Source organism: Chroicocephalus ridibundus, chromosome Z, assembly GCF_963924245.1.
Source record: "Chroicocephalus ridibundus chromosome Z, bChrRid1.1, whole genome shotgun sequence".
NCBI classification, from domain to species: domain Eukaryota; kingdom Metazoa; phylum Chordata; class Aves; order Charadriiformes; family Laridae; genus Chroicocephalus; species Chroicocephalus ridibundus.
This window is the reverse complement of record NC_086316.1, coordinates 27,288,459-27,301,170: the sequence shown is the minus strand read 5'-3', so window position 1 is coordinate 27,301,170 and position 12,712 is coordinate 27,288,459. Positions and strand designations below refer to the sequence as shown.

At 39.4% G+C, this 12,712-nt stretch overlaps 1 protein-coding gene across 8 annotated transcripts in view; it reads left to right on the top strand.

The window, feature by feature from the left end:
• The window catches only part of PAM (peptidylglycine alpha-amidating monooxygenase), a 150,103-nt gene that overhangs the window by 52,110 nt on the left and 85,281 nt on the right, over positions 1-12,712 (top strand). For 2 of the 8 annotated variants that reach the window (XM_063321330.1, XM_063321331.1), the window contains exon 2: positions 10,280-10,389. The exons of the other annotated variants lie outside the window; for them this stretch is intronic. The gene's annotated coding sequence lies outside the window, so the exon portion shown is untranslated. The remainder of the gene's footprint in view (positions 1-10,279; positions 10,390-12,712) is intronic. 8 annotated transcript variants of the gene reach the window in all.

Genomic DNA, 12,712 nt, shown 5'->3' with positions numbered 1-12,712 from the left:
CTCAAAATGGGGAAAAAAATACTGAAGTGAAATATGTGAATTGGTTCTTTGTGTCCATTATTCTCCTTTAATTTTCAGTTATCTGCTGTTCTTGCCATAGTTTTATTACTGCTCTGTGGCTGAGTCTGAGATGAACTTTTACTCTGGAGTTCTTTTGTCATGCAGGACAATTACCTAATTAAACAGTCTTTGATTGTCTCTAATGAATTGTTCCTAACTTCAAACATTATGGTCTGATATTTGGAAGTAGTAAACGCTGGTTTTATTCATAGGTAACTATGCTAATGTGATATTCTAAATGGGGATGTGGTGGAAATCGTCTGTTCTCTTCTACTCCCACCTCTATTTTTAACGCGTGGTGTTCCTGATTGACAGGTGGTGAATATTCAGAATTGATTTTGTGTGGGAAGAAGTTTGGCATGGCTTTTATCTGCTGCCTTTTCATCATGGAGAGTTGTTTGCTTCAAATTAGTAGAGTGATATTATTAGAACGCCAACATAGCTCTTATAGTTGAGTTGGTATATTAAAGGTTACTGTTTTGGAGTGTTACTGTCTTCACTGGCAGTTTATTGTGTGCTGAACAATTTTAACCTAAACCTGTTGCTGCAAGGCAGACTCATTATACAATTTGTAATTACCCTGTCATTCATTCCTCTTAAGGGAATTTAAGAGTCGTGAGATTTATACATTTTATTTTATTTTATTTTTTATTTTTAGCGGTTTCCAGAATCACACCTGTTTTGTTTAATTACCAGGTTAAATACTAAAGGCCTCTTATTAAAATAACTTGCTCATTTCTAGACTTCTATTCTGTTTTACAAAAGTCACCGTTTGAAGTTTTGTACTAGTTGTGTATTATTTGCCACTTTATTTGGATTGTTAGGAAAATAATGCCATAGCACATGGAACAGCAATAAGTGTGGCTTTGGAGAGTGTACCTTAGGAAATCTTCTGAGCGGTTTGAAGGAATTGATGAAAAATGGATGAGGGACGAAGGGTAGTCTTTTGCTTGAAAGTACAAAGGAGTTTCCCTGAGGTGTGCTTTCTGCTGGGGTTTGCGCTGTCTCAATCTGCGCTGTGCTATAAAACCAGGATTCACTTCTTTGCATTTATGGGATGCTTCTGTGGTTTTGATTTAATTTCATCTCTTTCAATGAGCTGGACAAAAGGCTGTGTTTTAAAGCATACGTGGAAAAAGGGGTTACATTAAGTCTGCAAGCAAACATTCATCCACTCATACCCAGCTTTTTTGAAGTATTTGACCTTGTAACCGTGTAATCTCAACGTTTTCGTAAAAGCCTAATTCAACAGCAGTACATGCTGCAAAAGTAAGCTTTCTTACATTGTGACCTTTCTAAATTATATACAAACAGGGAAATTTTATTCTTGAATGTTTGAGGCTTTGCTGTTTTTCTTGATTCTGTTCAATCTGTTTTGGAGAGAGATTTGAGCATCAAAGTGTCTAGGGTCTGTCCCTGCATGCTTCCGGTATGGTATTCAAGTATGATTTGTTACCTGTCTGAATGATCTTTTTCTTACTACCTCTAGAATTTGTTGGAGTAGCAGAATAATTTGATACTCGGTACAATAAAAGACTTTGAAAATCTGGAGCTCAAGGGGTGGGGTTTTTTTAATTATTGCTATTTTTGAGATGTTGTGGGATTTCTTTGTGTCCTATTCCAGCCAAGGTCAATCTTCTTTGAAGATACCCGTCTTTCTCTTTTTCCCTAAAAGGTTAGTTCATGGTTTATCTGTTTGGATTAAGTTATTATTGTTAAATAAATAGTACAATATTGTTAAATAAAATGGTAGAAAGATTGATCAAAGATCCTGAAAGTATAGATTTCTGTCTTCCTACTTTCATTCTGTATTTGATTACTGACAAAGGACAATAAAATATGTCCAGTTAGAAGAGTGGACTGTTCAGGGAAAGGTAAAATGGACATATGAAGGTGCATCATAAAAAATTTATTATAGCCCATAAGGTGTATTGTCTAGGCTACTCTTAACTCTGTTGCATAAAATGAAATCTCTAAATAGAATGATACTAGGGAAAAAGTTGTAAATATTTTTGTTCAAGATCTGGCCTATAGTTAAAATGATCTTTGAAAGGTGTTTAAAGGCTTGTTTCTTGCAATGTTTGATTTGTTGCCATCGTCTGTCAAACCATCCCGTTCCCTCCTCCAATAGTGGATCAATTCCTGATAAATTCTGTCTTTCTGAGTCCTTTCTGGCTCACTTGCTTCTTAGGCTGTTACCTAAGAAACACCATTAATGGCAGTGTACTGGCATGAATCAGTGACAGGGTGCTTAATGAAAGACTGTTTTGGCGTGACAAGTCACCAATAAAAAGAGCCTTTTTAACTTTTGTCTTTTCAGAGAATCAAAATAATTGCCTGACAGATGGAATAAGACAGGGGAGGGATTGCTTTCTGAAGAAAAAGGCAAACAATGCAAAATACATAAAATAATTAGCATGTAGTTGGGCGTTTTGTTGGATTTTTTGGTTTTGGGTGGGTTTTTTTTTTTGATTGATTAAACTTTGCATGTAAATACCTAACTACACATTTACCACTGTTGTATTGAGTGTGGGGAGGTGGGGGGAAATCATTTGCAAAAACAATATAGGGTCTGTAAGAGTGGTCATAAGCAGTGAGATAAATACTGAGCCAAAAAACTGAGTCCTTTCTTTAAAACTGAAGAGATTTCTTTACAGCTCTCGAGTTATCTTCCACTTCCACCCCTGTAGTAGAATTTGAGAGTCCGGGGGGCAGTGGGATTCACATGTACTCAGGTTAGGAAAAGTAACCAATTTTTGCTGTTTCCTGAGGGGGATTTCTGGTACATCTTAATTTATTTTAATTTTCAGTAATAAGGGGTTGTATTTTGACAGCTAAGCAAACCTAATTGTGTCCAAGCATGTTCCAGTTTCTCTTTGCCATGTATCTGCAGATTCTACCAAGGGAACTTGTGTAGTAAAATGCAAAGCTTAATTTTTTTGCTTTCTGATACGCAGTCTCAGAAGGGATTAAACCAGAATTTTTAGGTTTTGTCCAAACTATGTATTCCAGAAATGCTTTTCAACTAATTTGTTGAAATTAGTTAACCTAAGGACAAGCTAAATCTTATCCTTAGTTTTCTTTTTATTAGAGTAGGTTAAGATTCTTCTTTTTTCTTAAATCACAGCCATCGTGCAGGAATCAGAAAACATAAAGCCTGAAAATTTTGTAGAGTGGTATAGGAATGGCAGTGTGATGACCGGTTTTATACCCATGTCTGTCAGTTTTGTGGAAAATAGCAATAAACCAGTATCAAGCAAAGCTATTGCCATTGCTTCCTGTATTATGGTTCTCATACATTCTGTGCAAGATTCTCTTTAAAACACAAAAAAAAAACCCTTATCAGATGCAAGCTTAAAAAAAAACGAAAACGAAAAACAAACAAAAAAACCCCCAAAATAACAACAACAAAAAACCAGCCAAAAAAGCTTGCAAATAAAGGAAAAAAAGATGTATATGTGATATCCCAACTAAGATGTAGGAGATACTTGCCTGAAAAGATGGCTTTGTGGTCCAGTGCAGCTGTTCCAAAGCACGCAGGTGCCTATTCAAATTTGTGTTCAAAACACGATAAAAAGAGTAGAATCAGTGAATGCAGTTGCTAAGTTCAATACAAGGGTGAGTGGGTGAAGTGTACTGCTGTGCTGGGGATGAGAACAGATGATCTTGCAATCTTTCTGATCTGACCTAGCAGCCACATACAAGGTATGTGTTTTGTATGTGGATTTAATTTGATTTATAAACAACAAAACTGAATCAAGCTGACATGAGATCTGATTCTACCCAGTCCCGAAGAACTTCTGTGTGCAGTGAAGCTTGATAAAACTTTATCGTTGTTTCATTGGTTTTATTGGTGCTATGAACTTGTGTGTGTGTGTATATATATATATATATATATATTAAAGTTGACTTGTGTGTGTGTGAAATTAAGCCAGTTTTGAAGGTTGTTGAACAGTACAGCTCTGTGTGTGTGATCTGGATTTGTTCCCTCTGCTTACTGCAGTTCTTTACTCTCAAATGTGTGCAGTTGTCTGTCACACAGCAAGATCTTGTTTCTTGACATTTATCCATTAGGAATTGAAATTAGTCATAATAAATTTTTTTGCGGTTCATAATTTAACTGAATGTAAGTGTGTGTATCAACAGATTTGTTATAAATGTTCATTTTTGCAATGAGGAAACTAGTACAGGTTTTAAGTATAGAGTAGGTTCTTACATTGAGCTTCCACTGTGTATCTGTCTAGTAGAGGTCGTATCTTTAAAAGACAGAGTACATCTTTAATTTTGTCACTTGTAAGGTGACACCTCCTTTTGTAGCATGAAAGTTTTACTTCAATAGTAGCCTCTCACTCCTTATTTTGTGTTCAAAGGTATCAGATTTCTGTTCATTTCATTCAAGAATAGGTCCGCTTATAAACTGCATGCTGTGAGCATTCTGACAATAATGAATTGTCTTTCGTTAAGGTAACCTAAAATTAAGGTAACTTGTAACCTTTGAAATTACTGAACAGACTCTGGAAGAGAAAAAATGTGAATGACCCATAGCTGTTGGCAAAAGTTGTATCTTTTTTTTTCATGCCAGCCAAGATTTTCAGAATGAATAAAACCTAACATTACTGATGAACAGGAGTAACCAGTATGTCATTAAATTTCTAAAATTGCACATGCCATTCATCTCATAATTATGTGATAACTAGTTGTTGAAATAGCTTGTCCTACTATGCTGAGGGGGAAGGTACTGTAGATTTCACACACATCTTCCCTGTTACTCATACATACTTTTGTCTGAACAATTAAAGGAAGTAAAAGAAATGTGGAGTAAAGGTGTCCTTCCTCATAAGCCAAACGTTGTTGTAGCATGAGCCAAAAAGAGATAACAGAGTTGCTGGAAAGTCTTGGGTTTAAAGGTGTTTCTGCCCCTGCAGTTTGTGGAAAAGGAGGTTGAACGTCATTTGAACTACCTAAATTTTGAAAGCAACTACTTAACTTCTACATAAATACATTTTAAAACATTTGTTTAAAATTCCAGTATCTAGAAAGAGTGAGCTATCTTTCCCAACCTTGCATAGATGCAATTTCATATCCTTTTCCCCCCAGAAGTGTTACATTTTTGGCAGTAATGCCATTTGTTTGGGGATTGACTGTAAAATTCAGATTGGGGGCTGTGGAGGTGGAAATCCTGTTATTCTTCGTGTATTATCTTTCCAGTCCTGCTGGTGTATAGCTGAGTAGCATTTTCCAGGTAAGAACACTTGGTTCGTTCTATTCTGGAAATGAACAAGGTTGAGTGAATTGGGAGTGCTTTACAGACATGTCCTAGAATCCCCCTTCATACTCCAGGAACCAGGGTAAGGCACATTTCTACAAGGAAATTTTATCAGGAGCCTGGAGCTGGAGGTTGTAGAGGGGAGGGAACACGTCCAGAGTGGTTTAGACACTAATCCTGATTATTTGTTTTCCCCTTTGTTCTTATTTCTCTCCTGGCTTGTTTTGCATTGCAGATATAGCAAATGTAACAGAACTAATTGTGGTTTAATGCATGTGGGTGGCTCAGCGTCACCCAGCCCCTCGCTCACATCCCCCTCCAGTGGGATGGGGTAGAGAATCGTAAGGGGTAAAAATGAGAAAACTTGTGGGTTGAGGTAAAGACAGTTTAATAGGAAGAGCAAAAGCAAAGAAAAACAAGGAATTCATTCCCTGCTTCCCATTGGAAGGCAGGTGTTCAGCCTTCTCCAGGAAAGCAGGGCTCCGTCATGTGTAACAGTTACTTGGGAAGACAAATGCCATAACTCTGAATGTCCCCCCAGTCCCTCCCCTTCATGTGATATGGGATATCCCTTTGGTCATCTGGGGCCATCTGTCATCGCTGTGTCCCCTCTCAGCCTCCCTGCTGGTGGGGCAGTGTGAGAAGCAAGGAAGGCGTTGATGCTGTGTAAGCACTGTTCAGCAATAGCTAAAACACCCTGGTGTTTTCAACACTGTTTTGGTCACAAGTCCAAAACATAGCCCCATATAGGCTACTCTGAAAAAAAATAACTCTATTGCAGCCAAAACCAGTACAAACTCCATACTGTTTGTATCGTGTTCATGTGTTGGATTAGTGTGGGACATCTTTTGTTGTTTGCAAGGGCATGTAGCGATAGGATGAGGGGCAATGGCTTCAAACTAGAGCAGGGTAGGTTTAGATTAGGCATTAGGAAGACGTTCTTTACAATGAGGGTGGTGAGACACTGGAACAGGTTGCCCAGAGGGGTGGTGGATGTCCCATCCCTGGAGACATTCAAGGCCAGGCTTGATGAGGCTCTGAGCAATCTGATCTAGTTGAAGATGTCCCTGCTCACTGCAGGGGGGTTGGACTCTAGATGACCTTTAAAGGTCCCTTCCAACCCAACACATTTTGTGATTCTATGATTCTGTGATCCTCATTATCCACACTCCACACACGTGACCCTTCCTGTCTTTTGATACATACACAGATATCATTCCGTTAGTCTATGGACCCCCCCTGTAAAATGCCCATAAGACATCCATAGAGTTCACTTAGTCTGTGCCTTTGGTCTCCATCTGTTGTGGTGATCACTCAGTGCAGGAGAGGCGGTGTGTTGTCTGGAGTTACTGGGCACCAAAGCCAGTGCAGGTGAGGTTGCTCTTGCACTTGCACTGACTACCTCCTGTGAGTGTCATGTGCCCCTGGTGTAGGTCGTTCCTGCTATAGCACTTCCTATAACATACAACTCAGATCATGGGTTACAACATTACCTACGTGGGTACCTCTCTGCGGCTGCAGCTCCTGTCAGGAGCCTGCTCCAGTGTGGGCTCTCCAAGGGCTGAGGCTTCCTTCAGAGCACATTCACCTGCTCCAGTGTGGGGTCCCTCCTACCAACCTCTGCCATGGGGTTGCACGTTTTATACAAAGTCATAGATTGTCGTATGTTCTCAGCAGTTTTTTCTTGTATTGGTTTCTGCATTTTTTCCTTTATTTTTCCTTTCCCAGTGTGCCCTGTTTTTCTTCATTTTTTCCTGTGAACTCCTCTTATTTTCCCTTATATAACAGTGACTTCTAGCAAAGAAATTTGGGTTCCTTCTTGATTATCCATCTATGCCCTATATATTCTATATATAGAGACACTTTATAGAAAAACCTAATGCCATTGTAATCACAGGCAATTGTGTTGTACTTACCTTTTTACTTTTTAAAAATTACACTTAATGTTAAGACTCGTTCTGGTTAAATACTGTTCTATTTATTGTGTTCAGTTACCTCAGTATTAGCATCATTGTATTCTGTGATATTGAAAGTCTGGATTTCTTTCTAGACATGCTAGATTTCTAGTATTTATTTTTTTATGTTTACAGAATTATTGCTTTTGTGGCTACTAGTTTTGAAAAAAAAAAAACAATATTCAACCAGAAAAAAGTTTGTAATAAAAAGAACTACATTAGTTGAAAATTCATTTATGTGCTTTTAGTATGCATCTTACATTGCTCAATTGTTAACTAACACTAAATTGAATTAGATTCAATGATTTGCTTTTCATCTTCCACTCTTCTCATTATCTTTTCTTTAATTAAGAGGTGTTGTTATCTGAGCCATTTGGAACAAGGAAAGACTACAACATTAGTTTTGTAATGAACTCTAACAAACTTCTGGTGAATTATTTTCATTAAATGAAGTTGCTTGTGATTTTTATGAAGCAACAGTGCTGTAAATCTCAGTTTAACTACATCATTTAGGCTGGATCTGTGGGAGGATATTCCAGATTTGTTAGTAGTGTCCTACTACATACAGTTCAAGGAAAAAAAATATGTGTTTTGTTGGGAAGGGAGGGAAAGAGATGCTAACAACCCTCTCCTCTACATTTCTTTCAAATAAAATGTAGATCTGCTATGAAAAACTGCTAGAAGATTGACCACTTGTAACAAAACCATAACATAACATAGCTCTGCTTCACTGATAACAAGCATTTTTTTTGTTATTGTTATTTAGTTTGGTTATTTTTTTTTGTTATTTAGTAAAGTTAACTTGTTTACAAAGTACATTCCCAATTACCAATAACCTTAATTTTAATTTTCTTTCCTTTATTGAAAATAATTCCCTTTATCTCATCCATCTAATGGTATGCCCCTCTTGAATAAAATTTATTTAGGTGGGTTTTTGCAGGGGGGCGGGGGGTGCAATTTGGATAGTGTTTTGATTGACAGGACATTCCCACCTCCTGTTCAGGTGTTAAGTGAATAGGAACTGTGCAAGTAATCACTGCAGCGTACTCAGAAGTGTGCTGTACCAAGCCAGGAAACACCATTTGCAGAACACCGTGCATGAGTGCATTACAATTGCATGGCCAAGCAGAGCCAGAAGGTCACTAGCATTAGTTGTTCCCACCACTGCTGCTGTCCTGACTCCTAGCTACATACTGCTTTTTCTTTCTATTTTTCAGTGCTTGTGTTCATCCACTACCTTTGGGAACCAGTTCAACTCACTAATCTGACAGAAAACTAGCCTAGGTTTAACGCTGCTTGCAGTGGCCAGGGACAGGAAAAGAGGAGAGAAGAGGAACGTCCTATTTGATGACAGTGAGCAACTCACATGGCTCCACAGCCTCATCAACGGCGTAGTATGGCTGTGCTCACCAGTACTCCGAGCAGCAGCTGCACTGCATCGCCTGTTTGTGCTCTGTGAGTTCAGCTGCTCACCTAATCCAAAATACACCTAATGTATTTTGGTGAGAAAGAACCAGTTTAAAATAGACTAATAGCCATATGTGGTGCGTTGTCCTTGGCTGGCCACCAAGTTCCCACCAAGCGTCTCTGTCACTCCCTCTCCATCAACAAGGCATGGGGGAAAAAAATACGACAAAAAGAACATGGGTTAAGATAAAGACAGGGACATCACCGACCAACTACTGTCACCAGCAAAACCGACTAGATTTGGGGAAACTGGTTGAATTCATTGACAATTAAACAGAGTGGGATAATCTACAAGCACTTCCCCTGCCCCCGCTTCTTCCCAGGTTCAAATTCACTCCTAACCTTTCTATCTCATCCCTCTGAGCAGTGGAGGGGGATGGGGAATGGAGGTTGCGATCAGTTCGTACACTTTCTCTGCTGCTTTTTCCTCCTCATGCTTTTCCCCTGCTCCAGCGTAGCTCCCATGGGATACAGTCTTAATCACCTTCTCCAACACTGATCCTTCCCCCCATGGGTTGCAGTTCTTCATGAACTGCCCCAGTGTGGGTCCTCTTCCAGGGTTCAGTCCTTCAGGAATGGACTGCTCCAGCATGGGTCCCCCATGGACTGCAGCTCCTGCCAGGAGCCTGCTCCACTGCAGACTCTTCAGGAACTGCAGCTTTCTTCAGGGTACATCGATTTGCTCTGACTTGGGATCCTCTACAGGCTGCAGGGTGGATAGCTGCTCCACTATGGTCCTAAATGGGCTGCAGGGAGACAACCTGCTTCACCATGATCTTCTCCACGGGCTGCAGAGGAATCTCTTCTCCAGCACCTGGAGCACCTCCTCACCCTCCTTCTTTGACCTTGCTGTCTGCAGAGTTGTTTATCTCACATTTTTCTCACTCTTCTCTCTCAGGTACAATGCAGTGTTTTTTACCCCTTCTTAAATATGTTATCACAGAGGCACCAGCAGCATCACTGATGGGCTCAGCTTTGAGCAGCAGCAGGTCCAACTTGGAGCTGGGTGAAACTGGCTCTGTCCGACATGGGGGCAGCTTCTGGTGTCTTCTCACAGAAGCCACCCCTGCAGCCCCCCTGCTACCAAAACTTTGACATGTAAATACGTACACCACATTAAGAAAGTTCTACACGTTTTGACTGAAAAAAATTATACTCTGCTCTTCTTTGAGTATATACCTCATACACAGGGGATTCAGGGAGTCTGATTTGAAGTCCTTTTTAGTGAAGAAACATGCAATGAATTTAATTCATAGTTCATATGTAATGTGTAATTGAACTTAAACATTTCAAATGATCTATCATTTGCTTTATCCTTGGAGGCTAATCCTAATTCTATAAAACATTCTCCCTTTAGTATTTTCTATTTTTGCATAACAAAGGAAAAACAAAGGGGACTTCAGTGAACGTTTATCCTTATTACATTGTGCTGCTGATAGTGATCTGGATATTAAAATGAAAGTGGTGGCTTCTCATGTGTTTTCCCTTTTAAGCAAGTAATTAGTACCATCCAACTCGTTCATTTTTTCAGAATATGAAATTATCAGTTTAAGATGTCATCTTTCAATGAAAAATGTTGATCTTCCTTGACAAGAGAATATTACCTGTTTTGATACCTGGTCAAAGAAGAAGGATTACAAGGTGGTTTTTTTTGTGAATAAAATGTTTTTCAAATGCAATTAAAATGCAGGATGTGAGAACTAACACATGCTCTCTCTGGTCTTTGGACTTCTGAAAAACGTGTGTGACTCCCACAAGAAGAAAAGGAGGCTTTGCATTTCACTGTTTTAATAGGGAGTGTTTCAACCAGTTTCATGAGTTCACTGCACAATTATAAAAGATTTGGCAAGCAGGTCAAGGGAGGTCATCCTCCCCCTCTCCTCTGCCCTGGTGAGGCCGCACCTGGAGTACTGTGTCCAGTTCTGGGCTCCCCGGTTCAAGAAGGACAGGGAACTGCTGGAGAGGGGACAGCAAAGGGCTACGAAGATGATTAGGGGGCTGGAACACCTCTCTTATGAAGAAAGGCTGAGGGATTTGGGTCTTTTTAGTCTGGAAAAAAGACAGCTGAGGGGGGATCTTATCAATGCTTATAAATTCTTAAAGGGTGGGTGTCAGGAGCATGGGGCCAGGCTCTTTTCAGTGGTGCCCAGGGACAGGACAAGAGGTAACGGGCACAAACTTGAACATAGGAAGTTCCACCTAAACATGAGGAGGAACTTGTTTACTTTGAGGGTGGCAGAGCACTGGAAGAGGCTGCCCAGAGAGGTGGTGGAGTCTCCAACTCTGGAGACATTCAAAACCCGCCTGGACGCGTTCCTGTGCAACCTGCTGTAGGTGACCCTGCTCTGGCAGGGGGGTTGGACTAGGTGATCTCCAGAGGTCCCTTCCAACCCTACCATTCTGTGATTCTGTGGATTTTATTATCAATTTAGTAAAGATTATTGAGTTGGCAAATTGTGACCATTTTTCTGAAGATGATGCGGTGGGGGAAGTTTTCGCCTAACTCCCCTGGAAATAATGTCCTTGTTCTTTTTTTGCGTAAACACATCTTATAAAATTGTTTTCTTACATGCATTTTTTTCTGATTTCGCTGACTGCTGCTGCTGTCTGGGTTGCCAACTAAGTATGATTTGAGTGTTTCCTTTATTGTTCGGTGTACAGAGTTTGTTTATGGCTTGGGATGGTAGGGTTTATGATATCTTGGTGATTCTCACTCTTTATGGCAGTTTAGGAACCTGCAAGTGATGTTGTGAACCTGTTGATCTCCAAAAGGGAAAGGCAGAGTGTAAATGACAGTTCTTCATCCTCTATTTCTTTCCTGTATAAAACGTCAATTAATTTCAAAAGAAAACTGTCTAGTAGGTAAAACTCTCCATACCTACTGAATTGACAGAGCATTCGAAGGGTTGTGCTTTGTTGATTTTTCTTGGTACATATAGCCTGTCTTCAGATAGTAAGTAGAACTTACTACCCATAAAAAATGATTCATTTAACAAAGAGCACATAAGTGGTTAACAGCTCAGCAAAATCCTTCAAAATAAGTTTAGACATTCAGGTATTCACATTTTTTTATAAATTATGTTGCCCTTATAAACCATCCTTTCAAGCACTGCTTAATACAAATTGTCATATAATAGTTGTAGTCAAATAGGAAAGAAATACACATTGTCCAATTTCAATATATTTGGAAAGCATGCAAAGAGTAAATCCATTTAGAAAGCATCCAATTTCACTGCCGTAATACATACAAGAAAATTCAAGTCGCAGTTCTTTATTCGATGTATAAATACAGTGCTTCCTCTGATGGAGTGCACAGTGAGTTTCTTATCATCGTGACACATTTCTTTTGAAAATATGCACTGTGCTTACGCTCGGCAGATCAAATTTTAGAAAACGTTGTTTATAAAAACAAAAATAAGGGGAATCGTATTTCTCTTTTTTTTTCCTTTGGTATCCATGCCTGAAAAATGCTTTGGTAACAGAAGATAAAAATTTGTAAAATCTAAGTTAAACCAAGAGGCAAACTATATTTGACAGCTTAAAATTCTCATTTTAAAAAAAGTATCTTTAATATTACACCAAATCCTGTGTGAATTGCTGCCAAAACAGGGGGTTCCTTACCAGCCCCAGCTGCATGCTCACACCATTTCTGTTGGCATGGAAGTACAGCAGCTGCCTGCTGGCACATTGACCAGTTGATCTGATGGAAAATTAACATGTTCGTGGGGTGGGCAAGCGGGGAGAGCGTCAGCTTCCTGAACCAATGCAGGGCAAGAGGAGGAGGAAAATACAAGGCAGTCTGCAATTACAATGGGTTTGGTATATGGTGAAAATTTATCTTTCACTCTTTTCAGAGGAACAGTCCAATGAAGTCTACTTTGAACAAGCTTCTTCTACTCTTGAAGAACCTTCCTTAGCTTAGGATGATTTAGAGTCATGTTCTAAATGTTTTCCTGTAAAACTA